The sequence below is a fragment of the Acipenser ruthenus genome, chromosome 34 (assembly GCF_902713425.1).
Source record: "Acipenser ruthenus chromosome 34, fAciRut3.2 maternal haplotype, whole genome shotgun sequence".
Lineage (NCBI taxonomy): Eukaryota > Metazoa > Chordata > Actinopteri > Acipenseriformes > Acipenseridae > Acipenser > Acipenser ruthenus.
In genome coordinates this window covers 12,414,551-12,433,639 of record NC_081222.1, presented here as the reverse complement: position 1 = coordinate 12,433,639, position 19,089 = coordinate 12,414,551, and positions in this window count along the sequence as shown.

Here is a 19,089-nt window from a genome sequence, read left to right as displayed (position 1 = left end):
ATGGAAACACTTTTTAAATGAAATAAAAGACTGCACGGTTTTTTCAATAAGCAATTGTTTTGTGTTTTCCTGTCTGGGTGTTATCGATAGGGCATTCATAGCCACATGCCTCTCAAATTATCCTTCAGGAACTTGTTTCAATACAATTCACTTTCTGTAGCGCCTTTCATCACAAGAATTCCAAACCCCTCTCTGTGACAAGAAGAGTCTCCTTCAGCAACATGACTAGGTAACCCATTCCATCCCCTCCCCACTCTCTGTGTGAAGAAGAGTCTCCTTCAGCAACATGACTAGGTAACCCATTCCATCCCCTCCCCACTCTCTGTGTGAAGAAGAGTCTCCTTCAGCAACATGACTAGGTAACCCATTCCATCCCCTCCCCACTCTCTGTGTGAAGAAGAGTCTCCTTCAGCAACATGACTAGGTAACCCATTCCATCCCCTCCCCACTCTCTGTGTGAAGAAGAGTCTCCTTCAGCAACATGACTAGGTAACCCATTCCATCCCCTCCCCACTCTCTGTGTGAAGAAGAGTCTCCTTCAGCAGCATGACTAGGTAACCCATTCCATCCCCTCACCACTCTCTGTGTGAAGAAGAGTCTCCTTCAGCAACATGACTAGGTAACCCATTCCATCCCCTCACCACTCTCTGTGTGAAGAAGTGTCTCCTTCAGCAACATGACTAGGTAACCCATTCCATCCCCTCACCACTCTCTGTGTGAAGAAGAGTCTCCTTCAGCAACATGACTAGGTAACCCATTCCATCCCCTCACCACTCTCTGTGTGAAGAAGTGTCTCCTTCAGCAACATGACTAGGTAACCCATTCCATCCCCTCACCACTCTGTGTGTGAAGAAGAGTCTCCTTCAGCAACATGACTAGGTAACCCATTCCATCCCCTCACCACTCTCTGTGTGAAGAAGTGTCTCCTTCAGCAACATGACTAGGTAACCCATTCCATCCCCTCACCACTCTGTGTGTGAAGAAGAGTCTCCTTCAGCAACATGACTAGGTAACCCATTCCATCCCCTCACCACTCTCTGTGTGAAGAAGTGTCTCCTTCAGCAACATGACTAGGTAACCCATTCCATCCCCTCACCACTCTGTGTGTGAAGAAGAGTCTCCTTCAGCAACATGACTAGGTAACCCATTCCATCCCCTCACCACTCTCTGTGTGAAGAAGAGTCTCCTTCAGCAACATGACTAGGTAACCCATTCCATCCCCTCACCACTCTCTGTGTGAAGAAGTGTCTCCTTCAGCAACATGACTAGGTAACCCATTCCATCCCCTCACCACTCTCTGTGTGAAGAAGAGTCTCCTTCAGCAACATGACTAGGTAACCCATTCCATCCCCTCCCCACTCTCTGTGTGAAGCGCTGAAGGCTCACTTAATACAGTGAAGCTGCGTCTGGGGTGGCTCCCACCTGTCTCCTTTTATCTTGGCGAAAGCCTAGTCCGTTTTTAGTAAATCACAGCTGCTCTCTTGTAATGAAAATCTACATTTCAAAATGTTTTTTTTTTTTTTAAGATTGGATTCATCAGTAAGCTGGTTAACGTCTCGAGGAAAGTTTTATTTTTCTACAGAAGAGCAGTAATATATCAATGATATACTTTGCCTGCATGAGTCAGATGAGGAGAATGAAAAACATGCGTTTATTGACATAACAGAGAGCGCATTTCAGCTTCCAGGTGTTGAGAAAAAAACACATGGAAGAAAGTGATAAGAATGAATCTGATACTGGGAATCTACCCCTCCTGCTCCGCACTGCCTTTTTGCGTTACAAAAAGGATATTGCTGCTCTAGAAAGAGTGCAAAGAAGAGCAACCAGAATTATCCCGGGTTTAAAAGGCATGTCGTATGAGGACAGGTTCAAAGAAGTGAATCTATTCAGTCTTGAACAAAGAAGACTACGCGGTGATCTGATTCAAACATTCAAAATCCTAAAAGGTATAGACAATGTCGACCCAGGGGACTTTTTCGACCTGAAAAAAGAAACAAGGACCAGGGGTCACAAATGGAGATTAGATAAAGGGGCATTCACAACAGAAAACAGGAGGCACTTTTTTACACAGAGAATTGTGATGGTCTGGAACCAACTCCCCAGTAATTTTGTTGAAGCTGACACCCTGGGATCCTTCAAGAAGCTGCTTGATGAGATTCTGGGATCAATAAGCTACTAACAACCAAATGAGCAAGATGGGCTGAATGGCCTCCTCTCGTTTGTAATCTTTCTTATGTTCTTATGTTCTTATCGCACTGCTAACATGTCATTGTAGATATAACTTGTTGCAATCCTAACTTGCTGCATCCTAGTTCATATTGTATTCTAGTAGTACTATTATTTGCACTTACTGTAAACTACACTGTGTTTCAATATGAATCTGTAAGTCGTCTTGGATAAAGGCGTCCTGCCAAATAAATAAATAATAATAATTTTTAAAAAATCTACCAAAGCCTGGTAGTGCTTTATATTTCCCGTCTGTAATATCGACAGCAGTGCTGGCCCAAGCTCCTGCCAAACCAAACCCCCGTCTCGTATTGCTGTTCTGGTTTCAGAAGCACATCTGTAAAATGAGTCAGGCTCTCGAGACTCATGAAGAACAAATGCAGACCATGTGATTTTGGATACGAGTGAGTTTGACATTTTTATAAACTCGAAATGAATAAGATGTGGGTTTCTCTAATCACTCCTTAAATGTCAAAACCTGTGTTGCTTTAATCAGCCCCACATGCAACTAACCCACATATACGGCTTGTGTATTGAAATATATATACATATAAACATAGTTTTTTATCTTTTTATTTAGTTGGTGCTTATCTTGGCGAGAGCCGAGTTCAAATCAGCATGAAGTTTTAACATCTACTCTCGTGTAATGGAAATCAGCATCATGTAATCAAAGATACTACAAAATGATTTCGCAAAAGTCTTCCAGAAGGAAGCCATAATAGTAGTACAGGTTTCATTTGACTTTATGAAGCTAAATTAGTTAATTGTCTCTATGTCGAAACGTTTGCCCATAGCTTTACACGAAGGCTGTTTGATTCAGAAACCCCTGCAGTGTTACAAGAAACGTTACCTTTGATACATCTCGCGTTGTCCTGGTCGCAGAAATATATTTTTCAACACACGTTTTATTCACACGTCTACAGGTAAATAAACTAGGGAATGCATGTTTTCAGAAGGTTGTGGTTGTTCACTAACACATGGTTTTGGCACATTGTTGGGTTTTTTTCTGGTTTAAACCAGCTCTTCTTTGCTGGACCTTATTCAAATGTTTCTTTAACCTGTGAGTGGTTTTTAGTCCCATCACAAGTTTAGGTTTCATTGAAAGCAAAGAAGACTGCATTTCATTTGTTTTTAAAGGGCAGACAGATGATTCATTTTTGCAGTTAGGATGATGGTTAAATCAGATATCGATATCCCTTAGGGATCTGCAAAGTGTTGTAAGGAAAAAACAATCCCTTCACACCGAACAGTGAGTCATGGAAAGTTTGGAAACCCCGTACCCTGTCCTGCAGCCCATGGAAACCTGCTGGATGACATCACAGCGTAGATCTGTGATCAGCGGGAATCTCCTCCAATCAGGGTAATGCATCTCCCAATAAACTCCTGATAACCCTCCCTGATATCCCAGCGGTTCATAATTAGGGTTTCTGAATAATTAATACATTTCCCAGTGCTGCTGGGCAATGTCCCGCCTTCCTGACTTGCATCTATCATTGATTCGTTCTCAATACTTTAAACCCGCCCCAACTACTGATTGACAGCACATTCCTACATTTCTATTGAAGACTCCGCTTGCGAGATTTGAAACGAGATTACAATCAGGATGGAGGCTTGTTAGCGGGATTTCAAGCTCCATTACAGTTAAGATAAGGAGGATTTAAAACAGAATTGTGGCGAAATGTACAAAAATGCCTACACACAAAAACCCCAGAAGAATGTGCCCGTGACCATAAGGATTTCACTGTGGAAGACAGCAAAGGAAAGAAGGGACAACTTAAGTGTGCAAGTACTGTCCAACCCACTCAAGCATTTTGGAAAGTAACCGAAAACACTAATTTCATACAGTATATCAAAAACAAAAGCCCCGAAAAAAAAAAACGATTTACATAAAAATAGTTAAAAATAAACACCGAAAAATACATTTAATAAAACCCGAAAAACAGAAGCCCTATTCATAATGCACGGCTAGGAAGCTTATCTAATGCCTCGTCATGCTACTGCACTGCAGACGCGTGCCACTAAATGATTTCATAGCTCTTCAGTTTGAAGAATCCCATTACAATGCCAGCGTCTTGAAGAAGCTCTAGGAGGACCATGAGCAGGCTACTGTCTTTCCAGCACAATGGCGATGGAACACATGACTGCAGTGGATTAACAGTGCGGATTGGTTGATGCCCATTGTGACATCACTGGTACCAGGGCATTCCATGGGAAGAGCACAGCCAAGTATTGTAAAGCGTGTTAAAATGATAGGTAAAGCAGGCCAGGTAGCATTGTAAATCATTCTGAAAAAAACATGGTTAACCATGATGATAAAACATGGGAAATCTGGGAACATGAACTACAGCTGCGGCCAAAAGTGTTGCATCACCCTATAGAATGAACACATTGTGCTTCATAAAGTCGAATGAAACCTGCTGAATAATGTTACCTTAACGTATTGAATGACGTACCGCTTTGTAGTTTCCCATCTACTTAACGAAAAACTGACAAGACTTGGTGAGGTTTGTAATGAAATTGTAGGAGACATGAAAGACAATGGACTTTCTGTTGTGTTTGTACACAGCATAGCTCATAAGCATTCAAAGCATCTATAATAATAATAATAATAATAATAATAATAATAATAATAATAAATAGGTTTCTATTTTGTCTTTTGAGAGATTCTATCAATGGACCCATTATTTTATTTATTTATATATTTATGTATTTATGTATTTCTAATAGAGAGCACACCAGAGATTTGTAAAAATACTTTTCCTTAGTTTCTTTCTTAATTTCTTGTACCATGTATTAGTGCACAGGTGTTTTAAGAGCCTGCAAACAGCCAAAATGTTTCCTATGCTGCCACACAGTGGGCTAATGCGGTACTGCACCTCTACAGCACATCACAGTCAGACAGCCAGGAGCAGCCCTTTGAAAAGTGAACAAACTCGAAATAGTTTTTCCATTAGGTAACAGAGACAGGTCTTGGCTACTTTCGTCCTGTCTGCAGCCTTTATCTGCTTAGGCAGGTCTGTACAAAGCTGCTCTCCAGATTTGAAGAGTTGCCAGTTTGCACCCTGCCTATTCCAGATGAAAAACACCAAGCAGTCTGACAATGGCGGGAATCTTTTTAGGAACGCGTTTGGGATGCTAGATCCATACCGAGCTGCAGAACAGCCGCAGGAAGGAAGCTGCAAGTCCTAATGACAACCCAACTCTACAATGGCCATGCAACGATTCTTGAGCACAATAGAAGCTGCACTGGATCCTTGTACTATCCTGACAGACCAACTGGATCCCTAGTGATGGTATAAAGCAGGGGTGGCCAAGCCTGGTCCCAGAGAGCCACAGTCCTGCAGGGTTTTTCGGGGGTTATCTGTTAATCATCAATGGCTAAAATACCTGGGGAAATACAATACAATACAATACAATACAATACAATACAATACAATACAATACAATACAGACAGCGGGCTGCCACAGGAACATACATCTTCAAAAGCCATGACTGTTGAGACTGTTCTCTATCGTGGGCAGCAGTGTGGAGTAGTGGTTAGGACTCTGGACTCTTGACCGGAGGATCGTGGGTTCAATCCCAGGTGGGGGACGCTGCTACTGTACCCTTGAGCAAGGTACTTTACCTAGATTGCTCCAGTTAAAACCCAACTGTATAAATGGGTAATTGTATGTAAAAATAATGTGAAATCTTGTAACAATTGTAAGTTGCCCTGGATAAGGGCGTCTGCTAAGAAATAAATAATAATAATAATCTGCTTTTCATTAACTTTGCTGTAAAGATAAACCATAGGGATTTGCACTCAGAGGAAGCGTTGGGCACTGGTTAAGACATTGGTCATGACAAAGTTGCCATTGTGACAGAGGTACTTATTTGGTCTTTTGCCTGGCTTTCAAATAAAAAATAAATAAATAAATGATAAGCATGCTGCTCTTATTCCACACGGTGACATGCAGGAAAGGAAAACTGGTTCCATCCTGACATGCAGGGCCAGAACACTGACTGCTAACCTATTGTGCTTCCAGTGATTTGTCACAGGGTGTAACTCTTTATTGTATTTACCATGTGAATTAAAATATGCTTCCATTTAAGTAATCAACGCATAATCATTTCCACATTATCCACAAAAAGTTACTCGATTTCCCTTTTCAGCTTCCGTGCCAAGAAAAAAAAAAGTTCTTCTTTTAAATAAAGTAATAATCTTCCCTGTGCTACACACGCAGTAAATTGCATCTCTACTTTGTCTCTTTAAGTCACTGTGTGCCTTGTGGGGCTGAACACTCCCTAGTACTGAACCTGCATCTCCCTGGCTAATTCATGAACTGTGGGAAGCAGATCAGGAGCAACTGGCATTTATGAGCATTATTACCAGTTGTGTGATTTAAAAAAATATTGACATTGATTGAATAATACTCAGCGCCCCAAAGTCAGTCCTAGTGGTTGAGAAATGTCACCAGTTAGCAAGCCTGGGGGATAATTACTTTAAATATAATCCCCTTGAATTTTACACCCACACCAAAAAACACTTCCACAGTAGAAATCAAAGCAGACCTTCAAACACACCACAGAAAACTAAAACTAGCAGATTTCTTTTGAAGGGAAAAACTCAGACAGAGTTCCCTTCACTCCTAAATCAGATTGGGTGCCTACAACTAGACAACTTGATCCTACAATCACAGATTTCATGATACAGGACAACACAGCTTCGGACAACCTTAACCCAGTGCAATACATTTCTAGAGATAGTCTCAGTAGACCAGAAAGACAAGTTCACAAAACACTAACCCAAACTGTAGACATTATAATCAAGCCACTTGACAAAGGTCAATAGTCATTATGGACAAACAACAATATTTATATAAAGCTAAGAGAGAATTAAACAACTTGGAGCACTATAAAAAAAAAGCTAAACCAAGCCATTTATCCAAATTCCATGTTAGAATACTCCTCAATCCTAAATCAACTACAACAAAGGGAATTCCTTAACCCAAAACAGGTCCAATACTTAAAAGGAGAGAATGCACCCAGACCGAAAATCCACAAAATACGAGACCTGGACTATACCCCATGAAATTGATTATTTCCTGTTTAACATAGACCTAGACAGTGTATACACTAACATTAAAACACATGGAGGCTTGGCATCAATACAGACATGGTTTGAAATGTAGCTTGGAGATCGCCGGTTCGAATCCAAGCTATGCCACTGCCGACCGTGGACGGGAGTTCCCAGGGGGCAGAGCACAATTGGCCAAGCGCTGCCCGGGCAGGGTAGGGGTTAGGTCGGCTGGGGAGTCCTTGGCTCACTGCACACCAGTGACCCCTGTGGCTGGCTGGGCACCTGCAGGCCTGCCTGTATGCAATTCAGAACTGCGTGGTCATCGACTGCTGGACATGACTGCACGGTGGGCTTGCAGAGCGAAAAAAATGGACGGCTGATGGGACTCGTTTCAGCGGTGAGCCAGGTTGAATAATAATTGGACATTCCAATATTGGGAGAAAATTGGAACATTTGTTAATTGTATGTAAAAATAATGTGATATCTTGTAACAATTGTAAGTTGCCCTGGATAAGGGCGCCTGCTAAGAAATAAATAATATCCATCTTGACACGTCTTTGATACCATGTGTTACCATGGTTACCATTGTACGTATTGCGTCATTCCTGTTATCTACACAGATTTCTATGAGATACAGGAATTCAGCCTTATTGAGGGGAATGTTACAGAGAGGACTGCTCAACAGCCATGCAAGAGGGGCAGCGGTAGCATCGGTTTATTCTGTGTGTGTGTGTGTGTGTGTGTGTGTGTGTGTGTGTGTGTGTGTGTGTGTGTGTGTGTGTGTGTGTGTATATATATATATATATATGTATGTATGTATAAGTGAACGCTGATGAATCCTAATGACCTTGATCAAATAAATGTACATTTACAAAGATACAGCCTCCAGAAGTGGCTGCCTGGATGTCATGGAGGATTCGAGATCGGGCAGTGACGTCTTTGTTCGTCTTTTCTCGGCAGTAAGTCATGTTGCTGTTTGTGTGTTCGGGCAGTGATGTCTTTGTTCGTCTTTTCTCAGGAGTCATGTTGCTGTTTGTATACTTGGGTAGTCACGTCTTTTGTTGATGATAAATATACACATTTGAGAAGCAATAAATTCTTCAAAAAGTGCGTCTTAAATTCGAAGGAATACGGTATGTTATTCAAACGATTTCAAGGGCTGTAATTGCTGTGTGATGCCTCCTTGTTTATGTCTGATAGGGGAGAGGGAATCACTGTAAAAATATGGTTAGTTTACTCTTCATTTCACTGCTATTTTTAGAATTTGACTATTATCAAGTAAAAATAGAGACTGTTTTTTTTTTGCGGTTTTAAAAATAATTGGCGTGATGTGGAATCAGTATGGGAGGGTGCGCAGAATTGAATATTTGTTCAACTTTTTAAAACATTCTTGCAGGAAACAGCATTATCTCATCTGTGGCTTTATGTTTTATAAGCTCCCCTCTATGGTGCCTGTGGCTGCAGACTTTGCCAGATGTTTGGGTGTTACTGTTTTGAAGATGGATTCATTAGTAGTTGCTTAATATTTACAACAAACCACCTGTTGTAAATGTCAGGCTCAGGTTTCCATGAGTAATGTTATTTATTTCTTAGCAGACGCCCTTATCCAGGGCGACTTACAATTGTTACAAGATATCACATTATTTTTACATACAATTACATTATTTTTTTTACATACAATTGCCCATTTATACAGTTGGGTTTTTACTGGAGCAATCTAGGTAAAGTACCTTGCTCAAGGGTACAGCAACAGTGTCCCCAACCGGGGACTGAACCCACGAACCTACGGTCAAGAGTCCAGAGCCCTCTGTCGTCTTAGTCAGCATTTAAGTTGCTGGTAACAGAAGTTGTTCCTAATGCTCTTTCCATTGCGTCACGAAGACTGAGTGAATCAGACAGGTGTGCGGGAGATAGGAGCCATGTGACTTAGCTTGTCTGTTGTGCGTGTTCCGTCTCGGCTGCACCGCTGCATATGTCATTACTTGATGCGGTTTTAAATGTTTCTTTTGCTGATACGATGATGTTTGTTTTTGGGGTGAATGGCTCCACACTAATCGAAACTGTAAACTGAAAGCAGATTCAGGACACATCATTTTAAGTATTATGTGTACAGCCTCTCAGACAGTGAAGTTTGGTTTGTGGTTTTCAAAGCACAGGTTTCACATGAAAAATACATCATAACAACAGCACTACTTCAATGCCTAATTTATTATTATTATTATTATTATTATTATTATTAGAGGTTGGAATGGGTACCCAAATCCACACAGGATCTTCTGTTCCAACCCGGTTATCAATTTTAAATTCATTAACCCTTTAAGGTACAAGGGGCACATGCGTCCCACAAATAAAAATGATGCAAGCCTTCTTATTTTTGCAATGAGCTACACGGAACTCTAGGGTTTCAAATGTACTGACAGGTTGGATCTGGTCATCTGAATGGTCAGTCTCATCCTCGTGATGCTCGAGTCGCTCTCAAATGTGTTTGAAGAAGAAACCGTTTAAAGAAGCAGCGCTTGATTCCTCGTGTACCTTAAGGGGTTAACAGCTGTTTAAATTTCTTAACTTGATCGCCACCAGCTCTGAATCTTTAAGTGCTATTATAGACTGGGTAAGGGTTAACCAGGGTTCACACCAGTGTAAGCCTTATGAATGAAGGGAAACCTGGAATTAACTACTTTGTTACGCTGTAAGGATGAGACCAGACCTTTCAAATTTTAACAATTTATTAGTTCCAAGTACCCACATTACATTATACATTGAATTGTTTTCGTAATAACAGAGATTTGATCAGATTGCCTGAACCCTCTGGAGAGAGCACTCAAACTGACACAGCGATGGGCCATGAGGACCCTGGAGGTATTAGAGGCTTCTCTGTCTGTGTCGCCTCCATGTCCAGTATACTATAATGACTACAGTCTGTTATCTTACTAATTATCAATATAATTTAGCCTGTTCGCTGTCACTCCATTTAAGCAATCACTAACCACCCTCTTTCACAAGGTTACTGTGGCTAACCATTTCTGCACATGCTTTACCTCTCTCCAATCATTTTAACCGATACATCTTACTCTCGTACGATTCTAAATACATTTTCACCCCACAGCTGCTGATCAGCCAATCAGAGCTCACGTTTTACCTCCTGCGTTCCACCACACATCAAGGAGAAACCCAAGTTCGTGACATCAGCTGTTCCCCGACTGAGTTTTTACAAAGTCAAATCAAAGCGATGACATCACAATCAAGTCACCTGTCTCCGGAACTTAATTAGCCTTTTCCCTCATGAATGAAAATGACAATAATCTCAAATAACACAGGGGTCTCCAACCCTGGTCCTGGAGAGCCCCACTCCTGCAGGTTTAATCTGTGTCTTTACATCATCAATGGCTAAAGATCTGGAACACATGTTAACTAATTAAGCTAATAACTGGTTCAATTAAATAACCGAGCACTCGTCTGAAATGAAAACCAGAAGACCCTGTAGCTCTCCAGGACCAGGTTTGGAGACCCCTGAAATAACATATTTCTAATGATTCAAAAACAAACTGTATTTTTAAGTTATATATTAATAATAAAGGACTATATAATAGTTATAGGCCTGGGAGTATCTGTGTATGGGTTACATCCACTGCCAAAATCTAACGATTCCTCTGACTTGTGAAATAAAACACCTGTCAGATGATAAAAATCCTTTGACGTATTGTTTTCCCTCTTTGTATATAAAAAAAAACAAAAAATGTTTATATTTATCCGGATATTTAGAATCTAGGATGGTAAATCGCTTAAAGGTTGACATCATTTCTCGTCGTTAGTGTGCAGTAATCTCTGAGTCTTGACCAGACCACCAGTACATTACTATGGCATTTACTTTACTGTTGTCTTCAGTAGCCTTTTGTGTATCACCTTGACAAGATTGTTTAGGTGCCAGAATGATTTCCCAGGGATATTCTGACCTAATGTGCAGTATTTACTTGAAACTGTGTTTAACCAGCTCAGTATTATCCACTTTTCAAAACTCCACCCCCCAAACAAAGGATTTCCCCTTTTATAGCATGTGGTTGGGTAACCAATCCTCAATTAATCAATTAAGCTCCAGCCACACTGTGCACATGAATTTTAACCCCATCCCTGCCAAACGTACCCCCCCCCACACACACACACACATGCACACCAGCAGGGCTTCCATCCTGCCACACACTCTGACCTGATTTCTACTGACGTTATTGAGACACCGAGCAAGGGAACCCAGTGTGGAGGGGTTATTTTTTTCTGAAAACGAGAAGGTGTGGGAGGAGTTTGTTGCTCACATTTTCCCCTCAACCTGGGTTCCCGTTTGGTCTTTTTATGCAAATCCACGCTCATACTCTTTATCCAGCTCTTTGATCTCGATCACTCCCACACCCTCACTTTCCTGTCACTCACTATCCATTCTTCTGCTCTGCCCTGCCGCACTTACAGAGCATGACGGCTGCAATTTCAATATTACAAGCTTGACATGCAAATGATAGACGAAGAGAAGGGGATGTGATGCCTTTTTATTGGACAAACGAAACACTAATTAATCACAAGTTTTCAAGACCTCTTCTTCAGGTGAAAGTAGGAGAGATTGATGTTTACATTCAAAGGTGGCGTCAGAACTTTAATAGAAAGAACCCATTACAATTCTAATGTATACAGCAGTGTGGAGTAGTGGTTAGTGCTCTGGACTCTTGACCGGAGGGTCGTGGGTTCAATCCCAGGTGGGGGACACTGCTGCTGTACCCTTGAGCAAGGTACTTTACCTAGATTGCTCCAGTAAAAACCCAACTGTATAAATGGGTAATTGTATGTAAAAATAATATGATATCTTGTAACAATTGTAAGTTGCCCTGGATAAGGGTGTCTGCTAAGAAATAAATAATAATAATTTTTGACGGACGCATGCAATGTGGATACACAAATATTACAAAACAAAAACCGTCAGATCATGCAGAGAATGGTTCGGCATGTTAAAATGGTTGCCAACAGGAGCCCTGGTAATTTTGTTGTTGATGGTGTGTCTCTAGATTCATCCTTATCCAAAGATGTTGTTTGGTTTCTCCTATGTAAGTCCCATCGGAGCATTTGCTACATTTAATCATGTAGATTACGTTTTCGGATCTGCAGGAGAATGATCTTTTTATCTCCAGTTTCCCTTGTGCTGTGAGGAATGGTATTCTGCGCAGAGAGATGGGGACGGGTTTTGCATCTGTTGGTATTGCCGGGTTTAGTTCAGTTGTGTGCATCGTTTAGGTCAGTTGGTAGTTTGATCCGGATGATAAGCTGGGACAGGTTAGGTGGTTGGCTGTAGGATAGGAGAGGTGTTTCCAAGAAAAATATTGGAGAGGGTGAAATCTTCAGCTAACATTGGGTGTAATTCTCGGGTGATTTTGCGGAGAGGTCGCAGGGATGGATTGTATGTAAAAGAGTATTACTGTATGCCATCCGTTTTTCCCTTGGTATCCTGGTGGCACGTTCCACTTCTCTGTCAATCTGTTTTGGAGAATATCCTTGTTGTAGGAAAGCATCACGAAGTCTGCAAAGATGTTTGTTTCTGTCAATAGTTTCAGAGCAGTTCCGGTGGTAACAAATACCGTGACTGTAAATGACAGGTTTCTTGGTGTGATGTGGCTGGAAACTAGAGATGTGGAGGTATTTTGGGCTATCAGTGGGTTTTCTGTAGATGGATGAAGCGATATTGATGATCTTAAAGTTCCCCCTCACATCATTGGCAAACTAATTGAATTGAAGCCACAACTTTACTTGCAGAGGCGACAGAAAGAGAGGCTTCATTACACCAACTCTACCATGCTCTCAGTAATCACCATCCCACCATTGAACTGACAATGAATTATTCAAAAGAAATGATGCAATTCTTAGACACGACAATAACCTTCAAAACTCTCAACAGGGTTACTAATTTGGCTGTTCCCAAATCGGAAAACTGGTGCTAACTGGGAACAGTCACGTGATATAAAAGGAAGCTAAAAGCACAGCTAAGGCGGCAGCAGCAGTCGGGAGTGGGGGGGGGGGGGTGGGAGAGACACACTTGCGTATATGCTTGTGTTTTTTTATTATTTGTTTATTTAGCAGAGGCCTTTATCCAAGGCGACTTACAGAGACTCGGGTGTGTGAACTATGCATCAGCTGCAGAGTCACTTACAATTACATCTCACCTGAAAGACGGAGCACAAGGAGGTTAAGTGACTTGCTCAGGGTCACACAATGAGTCAGTGGCTGAGGTGGGATTTGAACCCGGGACCTCCTGGTTACAAGCCCTTTTCTTTAACCACTGGACCACACAGCCTCCACCCACACAGCTTCCACACACTTGTGCGTGTGTGCGTGCGTGTGTGTGTCTGTATACAATGTATATATTATTTGTATATGTGTGTGTGTGCGTATATAGTATGCATATGTATGTTTGTGTATATGTATATGTGTGTGTATATATTTATATACAGAGCAGAGTGCTTGATGAATTTCCAACTCGGGGAGAGGGGAAGGAAGCTTCAACCCCCTCACGAGAGTGGAGTGCTTAATGAATTTCCAACACAGGAGTAATGTGTGGTTAAAGCGAGGCTGTGTGGTCCAGTGGTTAGAGAAAAGGGCTTGTAACCAGGAGGTCCCCGGTTCAAATCCCACTTCAGCCACTGCCTCATTGTGTGACCCTAAGCAAGTCACTTCACCTCCTTGTGCTCCGTCTTTAGGGTGAGACGTAGTTTTAAGTGACTTTGCAGCTGATGCATAGTTCACACACCCTAGACTCTGTAAGTCGCCTTGGATAAAGGCGTCTGCTAAATAAACAAATAATAATATATATCATTATTTTTTTTTATTTTTTTTTACTATTTCTTTCCATATATTGTTATGTACTGTTACACAATATTTTGCTTTTTTGGATTTTATTCATATAATGTATTTATTTTGTTATTGTCATAGTTTATTATATCGCCACACCCTTTTTTCTTTTTTCTTTTTTTTTCAACACAGCTTTTTTTCATACATTAGTTTTGCAGTGATTCAAAATGGGTTCTTTCTGTTAAAGTTCTGATGCCACCTTTTGAATGTAAACATCAATCTCTCTTTCCTACTTTCACCTGAAGAAGAGACCCTTGAGGTCTTGAAAGCTTGTGGTTAATCACTGTTCAGTTAGTCCAATAAAATGAATCGCATCTCCTTCTCTTTGTCTATCATCTCTGGACTGATACGGCCACTGTTGCATCTATCAGCATAAAAATAAGAAACTCTGGCTGTGGTCAATAAGGTGTGGGCAGCCAGCCTGGCCCTGATTCAACATGGACAGCAAGGTGTTATAATTGTTTCCGATCGAAGCTGGGGGTGGAAATCTGAAGTGTAGTCTATTCCCCTAAATGACCAAATGATTTTTTCTCAGACTGTAACATTCCATCACACAATAAACCCTTCAGTAGGAAATGTTCTAAACCATAGCTATGATAGTGTGGTTTCCACAGCTGCCATTAGCATGCATTTCTTTGTGATAGCGTGCTTCGGATTATAGTTCAGTTTGGGCTACCAGGGTTCAGCAGAACAGGACAAGAAACAAGGACCAGAGGACACAGCTGGAAATTAAGGGGAGATAGATTCAGGACAGAGGGAAGGAGACTCTTCTTCACACAGAGAGTGGTGAGGGGATGGAATGGGTTACCAAGTCATGTTGCTGAAGGAGACTCTTCTTCACACAGAGAGTGGGGAGGGGATGGAATGGGTTACCTAGTCATGTTGCTGAAGGAGACTCTTCTTCACACAGAGAGTGGGGAGGGGATGGAATGGGTTACCTAATCATGTTGCTGAAGGAGACTCTTCTTCACACAGAGTGGGGAGGGGATGGAATGGGTTACCTAGTCATGTTGCTGAAGTAGACTCTTCTTCACACAGAGAGGGGGGAGGGGATGGAATGGGTTACCTAGCCATGATTTTGTGGGGTGTCCATTTTTGCTTCTGCCCCAAGACAGACAGACAGACAGACAGACAAACAGACAGATAGGCAGCACCAAGCTGGTCAGGTGATTAAAGAAAAGGGCTTGTAACCAGGAGGTCTCCGATTCAAATCCTGGCTCAGCCACTGACTAAGTGTGTGACTTTGAGCATGTCACTTACCCTCCTTGTGCTCCGTCTTTCGAGTGAGACGTTGTTGTAAGTGACTCAGTTCACACACTCTAGTCTCTGTAAGTCGCCTTGGGTAAAGGCGTCTGCTAAAAAAACAAATAATAATAATAATAATCTAGGTCAAGGTAGTTTAGCTTCATTCCTCAGCACTAGCGCTGCCCCGCTCAGCCAACACAAACTACAGACAGGTGTGCAGTTACGAAACACAGAGCCAGCGTTTAGCTCTCTTTAATGTGGTCCGAATTCAAACAGTACAGATGGAGGAAACAAGCCCACCTGCGCACTGCTTAAACATCCTGTTAGTCACATGAAGCTTATCTCTCTTCCTGATCAACTTCTTGAAGATGTTTGATCATGTGGTGCTGCTGGTTGATTCAATGACCCTGATGTTAGAAAAAAACACTTTCTCACCTCTAATTTTGACAAATGTTTCTGCGAAAAGTCTTTCTCAGTCACTTCGCAAGACCTATTGCACTATTACAGGTTTGGAAAATAACTTCCAATGTACATTTAATACATTTTTACTTTTTCAAGTTTGCAATAATTGTTCTTGGATATATTCGATATTGATGTTGTATCAGTTATTTTTCTGTATTAGTCTTTTCCTGCCTTTTGAGGTTGTCTGGAGAACCATAACTGACAGGCACAGAATAAGGCATTCCATTCAAATCGCGTGACAATATGACCTTTCAACTCTGCTGGCACCAGGAGGGGCAAGCAGCTGGTGCCTCCCATTGTCACATGACTTGAAAGAAATGAGAAAGTCTGTTCAGTGTCAGCAATTGGGATCTCCTGGCGAGCTCAAAGCACCCTAACTGAATACTGGAGACCCAGAGCCACTCAGACTGCAAACGCCATACAAATATAATGTGTATATAACAAAAATCACATTCCAAGCTACTGCTTTCCTTACAGGAATCACCCTTCGTCTCTGTGCGTTTTACCACGTGCTCCCTTGGCTTTATTCCGCTTTGCTTTGGTTTACCGCAGGAAACTTTTATAAGGGACTGAGTCAACCCTCAACTCTATCACTCCTTCCTCCCCCTTTCTCCTGTACGTTCTGTGACAGAGACATCACAAGAGTAGGAGGAGCAATGCACTTCGATGTCATGTTTGCTGCCGGAGTATAAATACACTCTGAGAATAACAAGGTAGCAGTTCCAACGTTTTGCCAGGCAGCCAGTCAGTCTGTTAGTCAGGCATTACCTGCAGTGTGCAAGCTCAGAGAGATCTATGATGACAATGCTAAGCTGCAAAGAGACAGATACTCACAATGCTCTCTCCTGCCAGAAGAGGCTCATTCACTGCCTGTTGTTTTGGGTGACGCTGCTCTCCATCTCGCAGATTGTTACTTTGGCTCTACTTTTCACCTGGGCTTATTCTGTAACACCTCCGTGTAGTTGTAAGGTAAGAACCGTGCGAAAATAAATGATGGTATGACAGGTGGATGCACGTGTAGGCTAAATCATATTTGTTTCTCAACATGTGTTTTTGTAACAGCTTGTTGTAAATCTAGGACTTTTGCGGTAGAAAACAAGTCAAAGTTCGCACGACTTTTTTTTTTAATCTTTCTAAAAAAGGAAACAGGACTGTTTCACAGCTGTATCCTCTTCAGAACTCACGAGATTATTGTACTGTGCATTTTAGAGTTTAGATTTTACAGTGGAGGAGGATTTCTTAAGGGGAGCGATTTGTTTCTTGCTAGTTGTTAGATATCTGTCTCATTAAACAGATGTTTACTCTACAGCTTGTCCACAGCAGCCTGTGGGAGTCTCCATGTTACATAAAGTAGCAGATGTTTTTCATTCGCTGAATTGGCTGGATATTTCCAATGCTTTCGCCTAGGAAAAACAGTTTTCGTGAAGATTTAATATTTTAAGGCAGGGGCTTGTCGGAGTCCAGAGAGATTTTAATGGCAACCACTGTGCGGTGGGTATCTGTGTTATGATGCAAACATCCTCTTAGTTTTGTATTTGGTCCTAAAGTTGAATCAGCTCAGTGGCAGAGTACTTAGACATTTGGGTAACATGATTGCAGAACAGTTTGAAGAATTCCGATCCAAACATTAACCGCGATGGATTGGGAATAAGCATCGAGCAGGCAGTGGTTCTGAGATGGTAGCACACTGCAATGGATTACGCTTGTGCTTAGAGCAGGGTAAGTGTACTGTTTGTGTCTGAGGCTGTCCTAGTTGTGTTGCAGCTTAACTGGGATACGATCCATGTTCATACTCACTGTATGCTGGTTTTAAGCCGAGACAGCGATCAAGACCAAGGCAAGGCCCACCAATGGCATTTTGTTGACCACTGAAAGTTTTTTACTTGCAAATCACCCTCAAGAAGTTCAATAAATCTCCACTGTCACTCGCCTTGTTCACCTTGAAACAGGCTGAGCTGGGAGGCAGTGGCGGCTTCACTGCCAGACTGACAGGATGTTTAAGATGTGCGGCTGCAGAGCATGCAGTCAGGTGATTTCTCAATGGAAATAATGTGTACGATAATGGGCTGTTTCAATGCTTACCACAAAGTGAGTTCAGGCACGTCATAGCTGCAGGGAGGGGAGCGGGTATTGAAACAATCCTTGTTGTTCTGGTATCTTAGCTTTATTCCCACCTGTCTGGTCTGGAGGAAGTGTGGGCTACGAGATTCTCTTGCAGGCAGTATTTCATTGAAACACAAACCTGCTCATTAGAAGATGTAAGGTTATGACAGTAGGCATGGAGCCCTGCTCAACTAAAAACCTCGCTACGAATTTTCTTTCCTTGACTGCTGTCTAGTTTGGAAAGCCACAACAATTGTTCCTATCAAGGCTGGCCGGTTTCCTACGCCGTTCATATTTTTATTTGCAATGTTTCGCCAACAAATCCTCAGTAGCACTTCCTCAGCTCTGAATGCAAAAATGATTATTATTTATTTCTTAGCCGACGTCCTTATCCAGGGCGACTTACAATTGTTACAAGATATCACATTATTTTGACATACAATTACCCATTTATACAGTTGGGTTTTTACTGGAGCAATCTAGGTAAAGTACCTTGCTCAAGGGTGCAGCAGCAGTGTCCCCCCACCTGGGATTGAACCCACGACCCTCCGGTCAAGAGTCCAGAGCCCTAACCACCACTCCACAATGATTAAGACTTTCTGTTAAGGGTCTGTCATTATTGTCAAAAGATTTGTCATTGAATTTATCAAGTTTCTTTTAGTATTTCTAAACTGTATGCCAAAACTATCAACTTAAACACTGGAGACACAGGTGTTATTTATGCTGCAGAACAGTTGTCTTTGACATTGTAATGCATAAGGACAGAAGTTCAGGCAAAACGAAACAGCAATGAAACACAGGCTACAAGACTCTTCACATGCTGTAGCCGGGTCATCACAGTCAGTTCTCCAGCAAACTCTCTTCCAGTCTTGATTTTCAGTATTCATCTTGCTGAAGTGAACAGGAAAAGAAGCCTGTCAAATCTTTAAAGGCACTGACATAGATAACCCGAAACCAATACTTTAAGGGCAGCACAGAAACCAGCACCAGAGGACACAGCTGGAAATGAATTAGAGACTTAGGACAGAGTGAAAGAGACTCTTCTTCACACAGAGAGTGATGAGAGGATGGAATGGGTTACCTAGTCATGTTGCTGAAGGAGACATTTCTTCAC